The sequence below is a fragment of the Salvelinus alpinus genome, chromosome 33 (genome assembly GCF_045679555.1).
Source record: "Salvelinus alpinus chromosome 33, SLU_Salpinus.1, whole genome shotgun sequence".
Taxonomy (NCBI): Eukaryota; Metazoa; Chordata; class Actinopteri; order Salmoniformes; family Salmonidae; genus Salvelinus; species Salvelinus alpinus.
Genome location: NC_092118.1, coordinates 13,530,865 through 13,551,037, shown reverse-complemented (window position 1 = coordinate 13,551,037; position 20,173 = coordinate 13,530,865). Strand labels below are relative to the sequence as shown.

The following is a 20,173-nucleotide window of genomic DNA, read 5'->3' as shown; positions in this document are numbered from 1 at the left end:
TTAGCCGAGTGATCATAAGGGTCCAGTGAGTAGTGAGGTTGGTTGGGGTCACGGCGATTCAGACAGCTAGCCGGGCCATGGGTAGCAAGCTGGCAGAAGATGGAGGTCTGTTTTTAGCCACCTCGTGCATTTCCGTCGGTAGATTAGTGGGATTCCGTGTGGTAGAGGGGACCAATCCAATTGGCAAAATAGTTATAGTTATAGTGGCCCAAGAAAATTGTCCGATAGACCTATTCAGATAGCAGCCGATATGCTGAAAGCAGCTAACGATTAGCGGGCCGCAGTTAGCAGATGGGTGTTCAGGTTACGTCGCGACGGAGGGGCCAGTTGAATAACTCCCTCGGGCAGATAACGTCGGTAGTCCAGTCGTGAAGGCCCGGTGGGGCTCCGCATCGGCAGTAAAATGGGTCCGGATAGGTGATTGTAGCCCAGGAGTGGCTGATGGAACTCTTCAGCTGGCTAGCTTCGGAATAATTGGTGTTTGCTCCGGGACCGACGTTAGCCAATAGTCACTCGGATAGCAGCTAGCTAGCTGCAAGATCCAGGTGTAAATGTCCAGAGCTTGCGGTAGAAATCCGGGGATATGGAGAGAAAATAGCTCTGGTCTGAGTCGCGTTGTACAAAACTGCCGATAGCTTTTTGAGCTAAAGGATAGCTGATGACCGCCAACCGTGGTTAGCTGAATACTAACGTTAGCCAGTGAACTGGCTAACTTCTGGCTAGCTTCTGTTGTGCATTTCAGATTTGAGGTGAATAATACTTTAAAAAAACAAAAACAGATTCACACCACAAATTGGTGAGGCGGGTTGCAGGAGAGTGTTTTGAAGTAGAGTTTTTAGAAAAAATATGTTAAAAAGATATGCGAAGAAAATTTGTAAATATATATACACGGGACACGACAAGACGAGGACAAAGGACGTCTGACTGCTACGCCATCTTGGGTTCATGTGTTTGCATGTGGGATGAGTGTTGGTTTGTGTTTGTTTAAAAAAAAATCTTCCAAATGACCTCCATCCACTAATGTTTGGGCTTTGGAATTTCATGGAGCTTTGTGATTCTGCTTTTATTCATTTTGTATGGCTGTCCAGTGTCCATTTCCTCTCCTTCAAGTCATCTTCTCTCTGATATTGTCCCTGAATGTGGTGTGACTAAAGCATCTTTGTGGGGGCTGAGGTTTGAGGGAAAATGTGAAATGAACATTTCACACTTCCCACCCCAACAGTTTAGGGACGGGGTTAGAATGTCAACATCGATGACCAAATCTCTTGTCATCTTCTGCAGTAATAGGGTGTGGTTTATGTGCGCACGTGTGCGTGCGTGCATGTGCGTAGGTGTCTGGTGTAGAGGTCCACCGATTAATCGGAATGGCCGATTAATCGGGGCCGATTTCAAGTTTTCATAACAATCGGAAATCGGTATTTCTGGTATTTCTTTTAATTTATTAATTTATTTTTCTTTTTATTTTTTACACCTTTAATTAATCTTTATTTAACTAGGCAAGTCAGTTAAGAACACATTCTTATTTTCAATGACGGCCTAGGAACGTTCTGCCTCGACAGATTTTGAACCTTGTCAGCTCGGGAGATCCAATCTTGCAACCTTACAGTTAACTAGTCCAATGCTCTAACACTGATTACATTGCACTCCACGAGGAGCCTGCCTGTGCCGCGAATGCAGTAAGCTAAGGTAAATTGCTAGCTAGCATTAAACTTATCTTATAAAAAACAATCAATCAATGACTGTCATTGCTCCAATGTGTACTTAAACATAAACATCAATGCCTTTCTTAAAATCAATACACAAGTATATATTTTTACACCTGCTTATTTAGCTAAAAGAAATCCAGGTTAGCAGGCAATATTAACCAGGTGAAATTGTGTAATTTCTCTTGCGTTCATTGCACGCAGAGTCAGGGTATATGCAACAGTTTGGGCCGCCTGGCTCTTTGCGAACTAATTTGCCAGAATTTTACGTAATTATGACATAACATTGAAGGTTGTGCAATGTAACAGGAATATTTAGACTCATGGATGCCACCCGTTAGATAAAATACGGAACGGAATAAACGTTTTGTTTTCGAGGTGATAGTTTCCGGATTAGTCACAGGTATATGGTTTAGAGAGAAATAGTCGACGCGTTATAATTCCTGTAATAGCTTGCGGCTGAACTTGAAAGGGGTTCCTTCGTTATTTTACCGTTCATGTCTTCCATAGAGAATGTCTTGATCTACTTCAAATAAGGTCTGTGTTTCGTGCAGGCTTAAACCGCCTCGGTGTTTTGATACCCGTGTAAATCTCACTAGGATAAGGTAACGTTTGTCAACATATTTTCATAAATCCACTCTACAATTTTTTTAAATCTTCGCTTATATTTAGCCAATATTGATCAGAGTTACCTTGTCCTATGGATATCTACACAGTTATAAAATTGGCAAGGTGGTGTAAGCCTACACGAAACACAGACCTTATTTTAAGTGAATCTAAAAATATCCTATGGAATAAATGAAGGAACCGCTTTTCAGATTTTGCTAGGTGTCATGGGAATTATGACTCGCACTTTGGTCGTCAATTCTTACCATGCCCATTATTAAAATAGGATTTCCTGCATATAGAAATGACAGTTTTTGTTTTCAACATTCATCACAGGTAACTTAAACTCTATTTTTATTCAAACAGTTGAGAGTATTTGTCTCCTAAGCAGACTCTTCAGTATCATTGTCACTTCAGAGCTGTGTGTGTGTGTGTGTGTGTGTGTATTTATGTATTATTTTAAGTTAAAATAAAAGTGTTCATTGTTCATTCAGTATTGTTGCAATTGTCATTATTACAAAAATGTGTGTGTGTGTGTGTGTATGATATATACTGTATATATAAAACAAATGTTTTATTTTTTATAAATTGGCCGATTAATCGGTATCGGCTTTTTTTGTCCTCCAATAATCGGTATCGGTATCGGCGTTGAAAAATCATAATCGGTCGACCTCTAGTCTGGTGTGTGTGTGATGCATGACATATATTTTTACAAGCATATGTGCGGGTCTAGGTTTCTGTGCATGAGGACAGGATGCTAGTGAGTCATGGTTCAGGAATGCAGTGTATTATACATGGTAGACCCAGATCCCACTGCAGCCACGACACCTACAGTCTTTAGTAAAAAAGGTTCCAAAAGGGTTCTTCGACTTTCCCCATCGGATAACCCTTTTTGGTTTCAGGTTGAAACCTTTTGGGTTCCATGTAGAACTATCTGTGGAAAGGGTTCTACCTGGAACCAAAAAGGGTTCTTCAAAGGATTCTCCTATGGGGACAGCCGAAGAACCCTTTTAGGTTCTAGATTTTTTCTAAGAGTGTAGGTCCACATGGAACACGACTCTTCCTATTGTTGTGCAGTGTCAGACAGAGGGAAACTAGAATGAACTGTGTGGGTTCAGATGAGTTAGGCCCCATGCCGTAGATGACGAGACACACATTGAGTTAGATGTGTAACCATAGAAACAAGCTTCAAAAATGTTATTTTGAGGTAAAGAAGACTGACAGTTTTTTACTCTGTCTGACTAGGGTTTCCATTGGCGATGGACGTTGCGTATTAGACCAGGGCTCAGTGTACTAACCAATATCTGTGTCTGGATGTAAATGACAGATTCTCATTTGCTATGTCTGTCACCCATTTTTCATCGATTACCATGTCAATACCACAGCTGGCACTATAAATAGGGAATGGTTAGCTAGTCTAAGATGTCTTTAGTCTAGATCCAATCAGATCAAGCGTTAAGCGGCGATAGTAGACACCCGCATAGCAGATGTTTTGGCGGTGTCAGAAGTGGAACTGCATTGGAGCAGTCAAATTGGTGAGCCGCTGCTCTTGCATCATTGTCACGAAGCCCCACTCGGCTTTACAACAGCGGTTCCCAAACTAGGGGTTGCGACCCCATGTGGGGTCACCTGATATGAAAATCGGGTCACGGAGGAATTTTCAATATCCTGAAAAAATATATTCACCAAAAAAAAAATATATATTATAATATTGTCATTGAAATGTGGTTAACCTTAAAAACCTTTTAAAAAATGAAGATGATTCAAATCTAAAAGATAGAATTCAACTAGAGGGCGCCCTTAGATCATTGGAAAAGGCGGCACTTGACCGTTGCACTTGAATCATTCCCATGATGAATGGCTAGGCTCGCTATGCTATGAAACCACACACTATTGCAGAGACTTTGATATTACCGGCCACAGTTGATATGGTGAAAACAATGTGTGGGGAGGCAGAGGCACCGAAACTCACATCAATACCGTTGTCAGATAACACTGTTAAACAAATAATTTATGTTATTGCTAGCAATCAAGAGGAAACACTGACTGAATGACTTAAGTAGCTGTGAGGGCCGAGATACTCATTGTATGATACACCAAGAGCAACTGGCCGGCAAAAGAGCTGAGCACAGAACTCGGAGATATACTGCAGCAGGTAACTTCGATTGTAAACTACATCAAACCACATCTACTGCGCGCACGCCTGTTCGCCAAACTATGTGGAGATCTAAGATTAGAGCATAACAATGTTCTATTTCACACCAAGGCTTGGTGGTTATCGAGGAAAACATTTTTTGAGTTTTGGTCTCCCTCTGGAGTTTTGAGTTTTGGTCTCCCTGCCGTCTCCCTCTGGAGCATTAATGCCACGTTCAAAACAACTGGGAATTAGAAACTGGAAACCTGGAAATCTCAGACTTCAGATTTCAGTGCGTTCAAGACAACTGGGAACTCTGAAAAAAACGAGCTCCAACTGGGATTTTTTTTAAACAGTCATTCAGCTCAGAATTCCAACTCGGGAACTTAGGTCTCTTTCTAGAGCTCCGACTTTCCGACCTGAAGATCACTGATGTTATGATTTGACCTCGTATTTTTCCAAGTGGTCTTGAAGCACCATAAAACTCATGGTACCCTTAGCCAGCTCATACACTATATATGCAAAGTATGTAGACACCCTTTCAAATGAGTGGATTTGGCTATTTCAGCCACATCCATTGCTGACAGGTGTATAAATCGAGCACACAGCCATGCAATCTCCATAGAAAACATTGGCAGTAGAATGGCCTTACTGAAGAGCTCAGTGACTTTCAACGTGGCACTGTCATAGGATGTCACCTTTCTAACAAGTCAGTTCGTCAAATTTCTGCTCTACTAGAACTGCAAGTGCTGTTATTGTGAAGTGGAAACCTCTAGGAGCAACAACGACTTAGCCGCAAAGTGGTAGGCCACACAATCTCACAGAACGGGACCACCGAGTGCTGAAGCGCATATCGCGTAAAAATCGTAAAATCGTCTGTCCTCGGTTGCAACACTCACTACCGAGTTCCAAACTGCCTCTGGAAGCATTGTCAGCACAATAACTGTTCTTCGGGAGCTTCATGGAATTGGTTTCCATGGCCTAAGATCACCATGCGCAATGCCAAGCGTCGGCGAGGAGGAATAATGGTCTGCACGATTCTGTGCTTCCAACTTTGTAGCAACAGTTTGGAGAAGGCCCTTTCCTGTTTGAGCATGACAATGCCCCCTGTGCATAAAACGAGGTCACTACAGAAATGGTTTGTTGAGATCGGTGTGGAAGAACTTGACTGGCCTGCACAGAGCCCTGACCTCAACACCATTGAACACCTTTGGGATGAATTGGAACGCCGACTGTGAGCCAGGCCTAATCGCCCAACATCAGTGCCTGACCTCACTAATGCTCTTGTGGCTGAATGGAAGCAAGTCCCCACAGCAATGTTACAACATCTAGTGGAAAGCCTAGTGGAGGTTGTTATAGCAGCAAAGGGTGGACCAACTCCATATTAATGCCAATGGTTTTGGAATGAGATGTTTGATGAGTTGCTGTCCACATACTTTTAGTAATGTAGTGTATCTGTGTGAAGATGTATTCAGTGCTCTCGTCTGCATTAAAACCAAATATCGATCCAAGTTGGATTTGACAGTAGAGATGAGGTGCGCAGTGTCAACCACGCCCCCTGACTTTGAGAATCTCCGATGTGATATGCATTAAGCACACCCATTTCATTAGTGGTGGTGAGAGAAGATACATTATGTCAGTCTAATTTGCAATTGACTGTCATAGCCCCACATGAAAAATATGTAATGGTGAGTTGAGAAGACAATCAGAAATACTGTTAGAATGTTTTTCAATTGACTGCCATAGCCCCAAATAAAGAAGTTACCATTGGCTGTTAATTCCATCATTTTTTTCACATGGTTGGGCTCGTGATAATTTTCAGATATCAAAATGGGGTAGTGGGCCAAAAAAGTTTGGGAACCCCTAAGTTAGAAATGCAGAAAGAGAAAGGGTAGGCTATATAGAAATAATGACGCTCAAATTGAAAAATCATTAAACAAAATAATGAGGATTTTTATCATCATAATGGAGGTGTGGATTACATCTCACATTCCAGTGTTCCAACTTGTAAACAAGGCTGCATGGGATTTATATTAATGTCTCACTGTGTAGTCAACGGCAATGTCTGCTTTAGGTATAAATGCCGGGAGGCACTTGTGGATTTGACAGCTCTAACACAATTCGACTTCCGACACCGTCAGAATAACCGGTATACAGACGTTGACTTAAACAGATCTGATTGAATTGAGCCCTTCGACTTTCCTAGTTGGAGTTGGAGAGCCTCTGAGCCTACCCATGTTTGCTGTTCCTTGCTGCCTGGCAGGCAGAGCAGGCTGTCCTGTTATAACTCACTGCTGACCTCTAACCCCTGTCGGGTCTTTATCACAGCTGTGAGGCTCCCTTCCTTCTGAGGATGATAACTGAAATTTAACGAGTTATGAATCAGCCAAACCCATCCCACCGTTCCGCTTCCGCTGCACAGGCTGTTGAACATCCTCAATGGACATTCCTTTGACTAGTCATAAGGGGGAAGTCCTAATTCTGGTGAGTTTTGTTTGAGGAAAATATATTGAGTGCAGGTCTCGGGTTACAAATATTTTTTTCTGAAGTGCTCTACTTCGTATGAGTTTAGCATTTCTTTTCTCAGACCGTTTGAAGTTTGGAACATCTCACGCTGGCTTGGTTTCAAAGCTTTAAATTGGATCCATAGTTAGCTAAATACTGTAGGTCTCTCTCCTCCCACATGTTTGCTTCTGAATGGTCAGTTTCAAAATATTTTTTTACACGAATGTCTGTTGGTTTATAGTGCTATAGACCAGGTGCTCTGGCTAAGCAAACTGCTAATGAAGGGCTCCCAGATCAACCATAGTCCCAAAACCAGAGTGTACGGTCACAGCGAGACACACATTCCCTCCCCTCTGACTCATGCGGTCAATGGAACTGTTTACAGGCCCAGCCCTATATAGGGTCTCAGAGAAAGGGTTGTGGTCAAACCAAAATCACAGAGCTATGCTTGCTCCAGCACAGTTTTTTTATACTCCAACTCTGTGGAAGTGAGGGAATCCTCTGAAACTCTTCTGATTAAATCCACTCTGACCACATTCCCACAAACCCCTGCTTTTAACATAAAACCCCTCTCACTATTCCAGACCTGATATAAATGTCCTCCAGTTATGGTATTTTTAAAAACTTAGCCTTGACTCAAAACCAGCCGCTTAACTTGTATTAATAGATAGATAAGAACCCCTCACTTTGTGGAGGGATTGTAATGTGTGTTTATGGGGCGGAAATGTTTATGGCCCAGTTTGCAGTGATAAAGAGGCTGTTGGCTGGACTGGGAGTCGTCACACGGCTTCAACACTCAGCAGCCATGACGGCTGACGGGAATCAAGAAGGGTGGGGGGGTGGGGGGGGGGGGTATGTACACAGTTAAAGAGAAGGGGGAAGAGAGTGGGTGGGAATCAAAGAGGCAAGATACAGTATTTTGACATTCTTTCTAATGTATTCTAACATGTGTTTGTCATTCTGATAGCTTTGGTGTTGATATTGGTGTGGGTTGTACTTGAGTGATTTGGGGGCGTTTGAGCCACAGCTCAGCCCAGCTCTCTGGGTCAGAGGACATGTCCCTGTCAAAGACTGAGGGAGAGAGAGAGATAGAGAAAGAGAGAGTGGGAGAGACCCGGATCGGGATATAGTACAGTGGGAGAGGGCAGGAGAAGAAAGAGTTGGAGAGAGTAAAGACAGCAAAAACAGCAAGAATAGAGAAGAGAGTGTGGGGAAGAGAAGAATCAGGAAGAGTATGAGGAAGAGCACCTGTTGGACAGAGAGACCTGTTAATAGAGTGGATGTAGAAACGTTTTTGTTTTGAGCCATGAGGACATCAAATCTCAGGAATCTCAGCTATAGAGACAGGAAGGAAGAGGATCATAGAACAGACGGTTTGAAGTAAGAGTGGCTGCTGCTTGTTCAGGCTTTGCCACAGCATCGATTCCTGTAAAATGACCATTCCTGCAGATCTAGCAGTGCTTCACTCTCTCATTCTCATCTCTCTCATTGTCTTTACACTCTTAGGAAACAGGGTCCGAAAAGGGTTCTTCGGTTATCCCCATAGGAGAACCCTTTTTTGTTCCAAGTAGAAACATTTTTGGTTCCAGGTAGAACTCTTTCGGGTTCCTCTGTGGAAAGGGTTTTACATGGAACCCAAAACGGTTCTACGTGGGACCGAAAAAGGTTCTCCTATGGGGACAGCTGAAGAACCCTTTTAGGTTCTAGATAGCACCTTTTTTTCTAAGAGTGTGTGTTTGCGAGTGAAGGGTGTGTGGGTTTACCTCAGATTTGAGTTCTCCCCCCAGCATGCCTTACCTTGCAGTGTAGATGGGCAGCAGTTGACTGGTACATATAGACCTGGATCTTCTGTCAAGCATGTCTGTTCTTGCTCAGACATTATGAGAACAAACAGGGATGCAAATATTTCTTGTATAGACGGGTTAGCTGAGAACGTCTTGAAAACGATGCACACGCTTCAACGGGGCAGAAGGCAGTGTGTTGTTGTGATTCTGAATGGCCAGATAGCTGGCAACAATGACAAGAAACTGCCATGTGGGGAATCGTAAGTGGCTCGTTTCAGCTAGTTTTATCTTGTTCTTGATACCATGTCTTGTTATGAGGTAGTTTGACTGATGTCACGTCTATGCTAATATGGCAGAAATCCACTAGCTAGCCAACAAACAACTGTAACAATGTATTTGAGAGACAAGAAGTGCTCATTGTGCAACTTTATTTATGTTTTCAATAAACATTGGAGACGAAATGTAGTTAACATGTTTTCAATAATCTAAGCCAACCTTTGCTCCATAGCTTCTGCATCTCCTTCATGGGTCACATGGTTGTGGCTATTTCCCCTCTGCTGCTTCCCAAACTTCCCTCAGAACAAAAGAGCCACAGAGCCGTGGCCCTTTGGTGGAAAACTTTTACAGCGTGTTTATTGGGATGCCAAACAAGCTTAATTTAGTTTCCGCAAAAGAGAGAAAGTGTCGGGTCATTCAACTACACACACGCAAACATACGCCTTACACCCACATTTTGCACACACAAAAGGATTTTCATAAGAGCCCATAGTGTCAGAACGGGTGGTGAAAGGAAGAGAACTTTGTCTCTGCACTCCAACCCAACACACATGTTACCACAAGCGCTCACACCATGAGTCACACACTCATTCACACATTCTTCCATGGTAGACCCTCATACTTACACAGCCGTGACATCTATTCATTCCCCTGCTCTCCTTTCACCTAAACTCCCATCTCTCATCTGCCTCTCTCCTCTCTCTGGGTAGTGCGGCCGGTAATACATCAAATGGGTGTGTCTATGCCTGCGGGGTGGATGGCGGAAGGGCAGGCTGACTCTGGGCTTTAAATAACCTGTATGTTTTTATATCCAGAGGGGGAACCCCATCAATAGTGGCCTCTACTCTCCCATCTGCTGCCATCTCAAAGGCCTGTTACACTCCCCCATCTACGGCTGAGTCGGCTGCCCTGTCAAAGGCCTCCTCCCTCCCGGTCTTTGCCGCCTCTCCCTCAGCTACTGCCTCACATGGTCTGCTCTGCTCCCTCCGTCGTTGTCTGAACGAAATGTCTCTCGCTCACCACATCATTCCCTATTCCTTATCAAGGCTGTCACTTTTCCATCCCTCGGATCTCAGTAACCACATGGTCTATCCAGACACTGAAGCTGTACTATTCCATCACAAGTCTCGGCATGCTGGGCTTCACGGTCTGTGAATGTGAATACTGACAATTCTACTTGTCTCCAGTTCTCTGTCTTTGTGTCTTTTCAAAATTGCATTACATAGCTAGAGGGAGTTAAGGCAATACAATTCACATCGTTATTCACGTCATATATTATCCATCACATGTGTCCCGTTATGCAGTACCAATGATTCATACTGCACAACATATTTAATACAGCAAGTTAACAATGGTCCATGTGTCGTCATACAATCCATAGAAGCCATTTAACCAAGCACATAGGGTTCAGAATGGGAATTTTGCAATGTCCCATCACACACCTTATTTTGACCTTCAGTCTAAGTTTTTCTTTAATCTTTCCAGTCTTTTATTGCTTTACCATTTCCTCACTGTTTTCCACCTCTCTTTTTCCTCAACCCTCTATCTTGCAGTCCAGTGTGTCCTTGCAATGGTGCCAGATGTGACTGTTTGATAGCTGCAGTAACTCTGTTAAAGCGGTGATGCCAGGTGTCCACAGGCGCTATGTCCTGTACAGTGACAGGATGATAAAGTGTAGTGAGGAAGATTCAAGACAGGGAAATAACCAGCTGACCACGAACTCGAGCTCAGAATAACTCTGCCCTTCAGGAAGACAGCCCTGGTCATAGGGAGGAGAGAAATACACGTGCAAGTAAATGATTGAAAGGGATGGGAGAGATTACGGTTAACATGCTGTATATTGAGTTAAAGACAGCTCTGCTTCTCTTCATTAATTACTGCTCCGACTTTGTCAGACGTGCTGGATGGATGACAACACTGCAAGATCAACGTAGCCTGAAGGCACCTAGCTTCTCCCCCTCAGATCCTTGGTTATTGTTAGAAACAGAGACAATGTGATGTTATCCCTGTAGGCGGTAGAGCAGAGCCCTGTGGCCAGGTGCTGTTGTCATTAGCAGGATCGGCCCCAGTGTTAATTAGCTGGCTGCTGCTGCTTAGTCATTCATGTATTCAGACTGCCTGCAGGGAGGCACTGCACATCACCTCCTATCGCCCCCTAGTGAAACTTCCAAGACGCAGCCGTTTTCCTGCAGATTAAGGTTCTCTCTCTGGGTTTACCTTTGGCTGACAAGTAAGAAATTGACAAGTAAGAAAGTGAGAAATTGACAAAGAAACACCAGTCTCAACGTCGACAGTAAAGAGGCGACTCCGGGATGCTGGCCTTCTAGGAAGAGTACCTCTGTCCAGTGTCTGTGTTTTTTTGCCCATCTTAATATTAAATTTTTATTGGCCAGTCTGAGATATGGCTTTTTCTTTGCAACTTTGCCTAGAAGGCCAGCATCCCGGAGTCGCCTCTTCACTGTTTTGAGGGTACTGTTTAATGAAGCTGCCAGTTGAGGACTTGTGAGGCATCTGTTTCTCAAACTAGACACTCTAATGTACTTGTCCTCTCGCTCAGTTGTGCACCGGGGCCTCCCACTCCTCTTTCTATTCTGGTTAGACCCAGTACACAGTGTTGTACGAGTTCTTCAGTTTCTTGGCAATTTCTCGCATGGAATAGCCTTTATTTCTCAGAACAAGAATAGACTGACGTGTTTCAGAAGAAAGTTCTTTGTTTCTGGCCATTTGGAGCCTGTAATCGAACCCATAAATGCTGATGCTCCTGATACTCAACTAGTCTAAAGAAGGCCAGTTTTATTGCTTCTTTAATCAGGACAACAGTTTTCAGCTGTGCTAACAAGGGTTTTCTAATGATCAATTAGCCTTTTAAAATTATAAACATGGATTAGCTAACACAACGTGCCATTGGAACACAGGAGTGATGGTTGCTGGTAAAAGGCCTTTGTATGCCTATGTCGATATTCCATAAAAGATCTGCCATTCCAGCTACAATAGTCATTTACAACATTAACAATGTCCACACTGTATTTCTGATGAATTTGATGTTATTTAAATGGACAAAGAAATGTGCTTTTCTTTCACAAGCAAGGATATTTCTAAGTGACCCCAAACTTTTGAACGGTAGTGTACATGTAAGTCCCCTTGGGCCCTTGAATGTCATGGTTCTTTATTTGATGGATGATTAGTGTTGAAACATCCCCTCTGTGTCGTGTCCCTCTTGTGCCCTGACGCCAGCTAACAGGATTAAAACAGCCAGCTTCTTCAGTCATCCTCATACCTCTGTCAGCTTCTATTCAGTCACTTTCCCACGCACGCACGCACGCACGCACGCACGCACGCACGCACGCACGCACGCACGCACGCACGCACGCACGCACACACACACACACACACACACACACACACACACACACACACACACACAGTCTTGTATAACTAACCTTGTGGGGATACACAATTCAGTCCCATTCAAAGTCCTATTTTCCCTAACCACAAACTAACCCTAACCTTAACACCAAAACCTAACCTCAACTCTAACCCTAAAACTAAGCCTGAACCTAATTCTAACCATAACACTAATTCTAACCTTAACCCTAAACCCCCAAAATTAGAGGTCGACCGATTATGATTTTTCAACGCCGATACCGATTATTGGAGGACCAAAAACGCCGATACCGATTAATCGGACGATTTATATATATATATATATATATATATATATTTGTAATAATGACAATTACAACAATATTGAATGAACAATGAACACTTTTATTTTAACTTAATATAATACGTCAATAAAATCATTTTAGTCTCAAATAAATAATGAACGCACACACAATATATAAGCTCCATAGCTTCTGCATCTCCTTCATGGGCCACATGGTTGTGGCTATTTCCCCTCTGCTGCTTCCCAAACTTCCCTCAGAACAAAAGAGCCACAGAGCCATCACACATTAGTGTTGACCTTTATGTCCTCAGTGAAAGCAAGCTTTAATTTGCTGATATGTGCAGCAGTACCAGTCAGTCTCTGCAGTGCAGAAGGCCCCTCTCTTACCCTGGCTGTTACCATTGGACCCTGACTCTGAGATGCAGACTCCACTCTCTCTGCTGGTCAGCTGTCCCCTGGCCCTCTCATTGTCCCCCCTCATCCTGCTGGGTGGAGACCCAATTAAGAGCACAGTCACAGCCAGGGCAGGTTGTTCGGATCATTGATATGTAGAAGAGGGAGACTGCTATGCCAGCTGTGTGATACTCCGATCCTGATTCCTGTACCCCCCTCTCCATTATACAGGGCCTCAACAGGAAACAAGAAGCCCTAAAATCCATGGATTGTTGTTGTTTTACTGGAGTCTAGAATTGGGAGATTTTTTTGCTTACCAAAGCAGTTAGGCGCTACAGACTAAGAGATGTTAATGAGCTATGACACTTTGTGTGTGGTATTAGGACAAGCATCACTGAAAAAATATTAATCAGAGACTGTTCATATGTTTTTACGTCTCTAGTACTTACGTTTTGCAAAACGCTTCCCTCTGCTGTTGCTGTCTGTTGAAGATTGAATATCATGGTAGCAAGATGACCAAATCATGACCCATTTTCCTGATGGTGTTGGATTTAATGTTAGTGAGCCCAAAGCCACAGTACAATGATTTTCTCCGTTGAATAACATGAGCTAGATTAAAATGAGCCAGAAGCTCTCACTTCATCACTCCTGCATATATTTGGTGAGGCTATTGCTTGGTACTTTTCAAGTCACTTGACGTACTGTAGTGAAGTGAACTGTTTCCTCCTATGCTGAAGTGTTTGCCCCAGATAGTCTTGTCTTACCTACAGTTGCACCAATAACACAACATCTCAAAGCACTTAGAGAAAGTGATAGCACCACTACCATTCTCAGATCTGGTCCTGTGGCTTTCTGCACTTCTACGTAAAAAGATGCAGAGACAAGCACTCGGGTTAATAGGTACATGTTTGTTTTGTGTGTTTTCAGATAAGAACGAATTAAGCGGTGAACCCCCCCAAAAAATGCTTTCCGCTTCACCATGATGGAACAAATATAGAGGAACAACACCTTCTCAGTCTGCGGTTGTAGACCTTAGGCTGCACAGCCTGTCTGGCTTCCTTTGGCAGTTTCAGGTGTAAAACCGCAAGGTGCTGTCGTGTAGGCAACTGGGACGCACGATACAGCCTGTAACAACTAAAGCAGTTGTGCTTTTTGTATAAAGATACTGTTTGTGTGTCTTGTTAAAAATAGGAAAGTGCATTGGCAATGTAGCACCAGCAGCAGTGAATTATATTGTTCCTTTCTCTCTCTCACTTGAATACAGTTGTATAATTTTCTGCCTGCAACCTCTGTCTCACCTCTATCTCTGATGGCAGTTTTCTCACAGCAACACGAGGCTGTGTGTAGTGACAGCACTGTGTTCTTGTATTCCCTAACCATTATACCCCACACAGGCTAGATGGAATAGAATTAGCATATACATGTCATGTTAGTCTTACAGTATAAATGGAATCAAACTTGATTTAAAGTGCATTTATAATCGCAACACACTTTATAATTAAACATATCTATTCATATTAGTTTCTGTTGCTTTGCGTGGTGGTGCGTCTCTGTGGTAGGTTCCAGTGAAGGCTACTCTACTCTCTCTTTCTGCGTTTCATTTCTCAATATCCTGCAGCTATCGGCTGGATTCCACGTATCCCACGTGAGCTTGGATCCTCCAGCTGGAACCAGTTTCCAATGGAAGTTCCCCAGAGAAATTGGCTTATTTATAGAGGCATTTCATTTTGGGTTCGCTGATCCATGATACCACTGTCTTGGACCAGATTGTATTTAAATGCTAAAACTCAGCTCCAGCTTTTACTTTGTTCTTTCTTTTCCAGTTTTCAGTCTCTGTCCATCTCTTCTCTCCGTCTGGAGTCTTTTTGAAACTCGCTCCCTTTTGCACTCATTCTTTCACTCACCTGTTGTAGAGCCACGTTGATTTGCCCTACTTTTTTCTCTTGGAGTTCGTTGACTAGACTTTTGTTTGTGCTTATTGTATCTGTCTGCAGTAGTCACTCAGTATTAGGATCACTTCCCGGTCCAATACTTTGATGTTTCCCTACAAGACTCAGATCAGTGAAGGTGAACAAATAGCCCCTGGAGCCATAAGAGGGAGACAACAGATAGTCCATTCAAACCAATTAGATCATTCATAGAACAGCAGCTGACCTTCTAGGTCATGGATGGGTCCGAAGAACAACTTGAACTTTTGATTGGCATGTTGACAAATGTTAGTCTGTCAGTAGGCTTTGATATTGTCGAGATGGGTCTTTGATCATTATGTAGAGAGACGCAACAGCTTAGCCCACTATCTCAGCACCCGTACCACTGTGATATTCCAGAAACAGACACAAACACTCTTCACCCCTGACCTCTGAAATGAAGTGACAGGAAGAGCTTGCTGTGGTAAAGTCAACTGCGCTCCATAGAAATGTATGCATGTTTCCTTTGTGTAACCACATGTAAGTGCAATGTCTGCCTGTCTGTCTGTCTGTTTGAAAAAAAATATTTTAGCAGACTGTTCAACCTCCTTTTACGCTCTAAGTAGACAGTTACAAAATAGACCATTCCTACGCAGGAGTTCGAAATTGTTTTCTTTGCAATCCTGATCCTGAAGAGCAACTTAGTGCTTGATTGATTCATTGAAGCCATACAGTACTGTGCCCTCCATGTTGGCCTAGGTGAAAACCACTGTGTATGTACAGCGAAAACACCCAGGTGTCTTGTCCAGCTGGAGCCTTCAAAACCCTCTGTCTATCAGCCAGACACAGACCAAACATTTCCCTTCTTATAGCCTATCTCCTCTATACCAAAATGTAATCTCTCCCAGTCATCGTCTTTGGGTTTCTGCACTCTTCTTCTGTCCCTCTGTTTCATACTTTCTCTTACCTTCTCATTCTTCTCTCGTTCCTGCTCTCGTTCTACCTTCCTGTCTGCGTCTGATGGGGTTCAGATTACAAACTTAACAAGAACCATGTATCAGCTCTGTTACTTTTTCTTTCCCTCACTCTCCCCCTCTCTGCTTTCTCTGTCTCCCTTTTGTATTACTAGCCCCGGTTCCTATGTGTCTTCACTTGATTCAGTTCAGATTACATCCACAGGTAGCTGATAGAAGAGTTGTGTCTCGTTCTCCACTTTATCTTCTTATTTTCGGTAGCAGCCTCTTCACCTGTTCTCCTCTTCTTACACATACTTATATATGTTCACTTTTTCTCTCCATAAAAGCATTCCCTTTCCATGCGAGGGGACAACAGAAATGGTTTGTGGTCCAGACAGAGCGTGTCTGTTGTGTGTGTTTCTGTGTATGTTGCTATCCCTGACGGATATGTCGTACAAAGGCGACAGGGCCCAAACCATCTCCCTTTCTGTCTCTGTCGCTGCCTCCCTTTTAGAGAGCACGAGACAAGACTCTCAGAGGATAGGGTTCAGTGTAGGTGAAAAGAAGGGGGAGGTTATCTCCTTCCTCTACTGGACTGCCTCAGCTGACTCCCACCACCATCTCTGAGCTGTAGCGTGAGCCCTGGTGCGGAGTGACAGAGTAAGCTAGTGAGAGACATGGAGAATACGGATCACAAGGAGACTGCAGGCAGTGAAGGTGTTACATAGGTACATAATACATCTCTGACAGCACTGCTCCCGGTCTTTCATATAGTCCACTAGTACAGAGAACAGTCAGAGACAGAGATTGTATTTTAGACAAGATCTTTGAGAGAATGCATGGTGAATGAGTGTCCCTCATACATTTGTTACTCACAGGAACTGGTGAGTTTGCTGCTCAGTGTTTGGGACTAATGTATTGGTTTATTACTGCAGAATCCTTGCTATGTTTATTACACAATTTGCATCTTTGTACGTTTGGTGTGCCAAGCTAGTACCCTACGGTGGGTGTATTTTTATATTTAGTCTCTCTCATCAGCATATAAACAGCTTCCCTTAAGCCAGAGCAAATAATTATGGCTCAGCCATGCAATTGATCCATTACACGAGTCTCCCTCACACACACAGTGTCACAGGTCTGGTGTGATTAAGTTGCAGTAAACATGTCAGATACGGCTCTGATGGTGATAAGGCGAGGGATTCTGCACTAGACTCCAGGCTCATCTTATGTTTTACACCCCAGAGAGTTGGTTTGGGGTGTTGATTTGAGAATTCATATCGTTTTACACCAAAGTCCTCTCATTCTCTTCAGTCGCCTCATTCTCATACATAGATAAACCATGCTGTCGGAAATTAATGATCAGAGTTTCGGTTTCAGCCCTTACAAGAAACCAGCTAAAACGGTCTCATCTCTGCCCCCCTCGCCCCCCCCCCCCTCTTTCGCTCTCTCTCTCTTTCTCTCTCTCTTACACTATCCTCTCTCCCCTCTTCTTTTTCTGTCTGTCAAGTCTACCCGTCCCTCACTGTCAGCAAATGCACATGTATTCTTGATGTTGTTGACAAGGGTCATGACCCTGCAAAAATGTGTCGTTTTATAGCAAATTTCTTGCAATTCTACACATATTGCCACAGGGCAGAGAGAAAATGTGCAGTTTTATAGCTAATCTCATGCTATTCTACACATTTTGCAATGAGGCTGAGAGACAGTTTTGCAGTTTTACAGCTAATTTCCTGTAATTGTAAACGTTTTTGCCATGGCTTATGACCTGTTCAAATCTGCCTTCCGGGGACTGTTGGGTGTGTGGTACTCTAGTGATGACCTGTCTGTAGAATATTTTCATTCTCTCTTTCTGCATAATTTATTTTCTGGTAACCGATTCATCGGTGTCTAGGGACTGCAAGTTGCCATGGTGTTAAGCCGAAGTCTGAGTCTGGACATGCGTGAGGTCAATGGGTTTACTGGGTTGCCATGGTGCTAGTTGAAGCTTCGTTTCTCATCCTTGGCTGTTTGCAAATTACCTTTGCAACTTTCTTCAAGCTGTACTGGCTCTAGGTAATCTCTAACGTGTAACCATTCATCTGTAACCTCCTGTAACTGGCACCAGAACAGTATGAAGAGGATGGCCCATTGTATCTCACCTACTCAGACTGGCCCCAGATCACACCTAGCAGGAGAACATATTTATGAACTCCACAGGGACACTGGACTTTATGTCACTCATTTATCGACCGTGGCAACTGTGGCAGGTGATGATCATAGAATAGGAGTAGACTAGAGCGTGTAAAAAATGAAGACCTACTGTCAAAGGAAGTTGTACTGTACTGTCTAGGGCTGTGGAGGTCACGAAATTTCGTCAGCCGGTGATTGTCAAGCAAATATATGCAGGTCTCACGTTAATTAACATAAACACATTTAGCATCTCCTGGCTTCCACACATAGCCTTCAAGCCATTTTAAAAAGTCGAATAAATCCATGTAATATAGCCTACACCTTCACAATAAATCCACTATTTATTTTAGACAGGTCTAAAGAAGCATAATGAAGAAAATGTTGTCTATTTCAGAAGAAAAGAATAGCATACTCTGATGTGGCTATGCCAAACGGTTGTGGGCTGCACTAGTTCATTTAGCAGACAAGATTTGCTTATAATTCCGTGGCATTATTTTATATTATTTTATAGTATATAAAATACAATTGAACAAAGCTGAATAAAATATAAATATTTTCTCCAAACGATTTGGGGGAGGGCACACATGCGACTATTCTGTGTTCACTAGTTAACAAAGAATTAGGTACTCCTATATGCTTCATTTAGTTGTTCTACAAACGTTGGGCTATATGTTTTGATGTTTAATACATTGTAAGGCTGCATGATGAGACTCTAATGATGATCTGGGAAAAAATGTAGCTTGAAAGGCATGAGCTCTGCTATGTTTTTTTTGTTGCGCAGGCTGTACACACTCCAATAGTCTCTCATTCACAATTTGACAAGCACTTAATAATGCCTCAAATTTCAAGGCGGCATCCCCTTTGTGGCCGTAATGCACCCTAAAAAATCCATGCCTTTTGCGGCTCGCAGTCCTGCGTTGTGCCCTTCTCCCTGTGTGTGATGCGCAATCCATAGCTTCTCTCCCTCACACGGCTCTCGGTCACATGATTGGGTCTTTCTCACAGGCTACAAGTTAAGACAGACACATCGGGGATGCAACTGCGCACTTCCTTATCCAATTCCGAGGTGCATATTGAAGATATTTTTTCATCAGCCAACAAGATGAGTAGGCCTAACAAACAGCAAAAGCACTAGCCTATGTCAATCTACTATCCCCCATAGTACAAAAGTTGAAGTATTCTTTTCTGTGCAATAAATAAATATTCCAATCATAGTTTGGGACAGTTGTGGGATGCGATAGATCCCAAATTAATACAAACCCTTTTATGCAATGTGGCTGATGCAACAGATCAGAACATTTAGCTTAAAATGTTGATAAACTATTAGGCTATTTCTTCACATTATAAGCGCAGCAATGCGCACATGGTAGTAGAATATAAGTGTGAATGTTCCATTAGCAGAACACACCATTATCAAAAGTGACCACAAATGCAATTATGCATGTAATGCTTTTATTATTTGCTCACTTTAGTTGTGATACAAACCTTATTAAAATATATAGGCCTATGGGCAAGGATTCGAACAAGTAAAGAAAAAAAAGGCATTGTTTCTTATGCTGGGCATCATTCACAAGTGATAATATAGAATTCACAAGTGATAGGCTAATATTGTCACCCATCAGACTATTCTTGAGTTAATCTTGTTTTCACATATTCTAAATAATATATGTGTGACATTTGTTATGATTTAGAATGGACCATTATCATGCACCTGTATTGAAACGGGCAGCGGTAAAAAATGCTTGTCATCTATGCACTTAAATAGCGAATGGAGGACGATTTTCCCCGTGGTTTATTTTCATGCCAACCAGGTAGGCTATTGTCCTGTTGTAAATATAAGCATTGTGCTTAATATTAGCAAAGTTGAGAAATAAATATAGTAGACCTAGCCTATAGAAAGCCAATAGGATCCTCCTCTTTTTATTAGTGGCCATCACTCTATTTTTTTACGCAATTGCATAGCCTATAGACATTTTTGCGCAACATGAGCTCATGGGCTCTCATGAAGTGTTTGATTAGATTTTCGAAAACATTTGCATTGATGTCAGAGTGATTAGAGGGACAATAGACTGC

The 20,173-nt window shown here is 42.8% G+C and overlaps 1 protein-coding gene across 2 annotated transcripts in view; it reads left to right on the top strand.

Annotated features, from left to right (window-relative positions):
• Positions 1 to 20,173, top strand: part of LOC139563007 (coiled-coil domain-containing protein 102A-like) — a 67,676-nt gene that overhangs the window by 13,089 nt on the left and 34,414 nt on the right. The window lies entirely within an intron of this gene.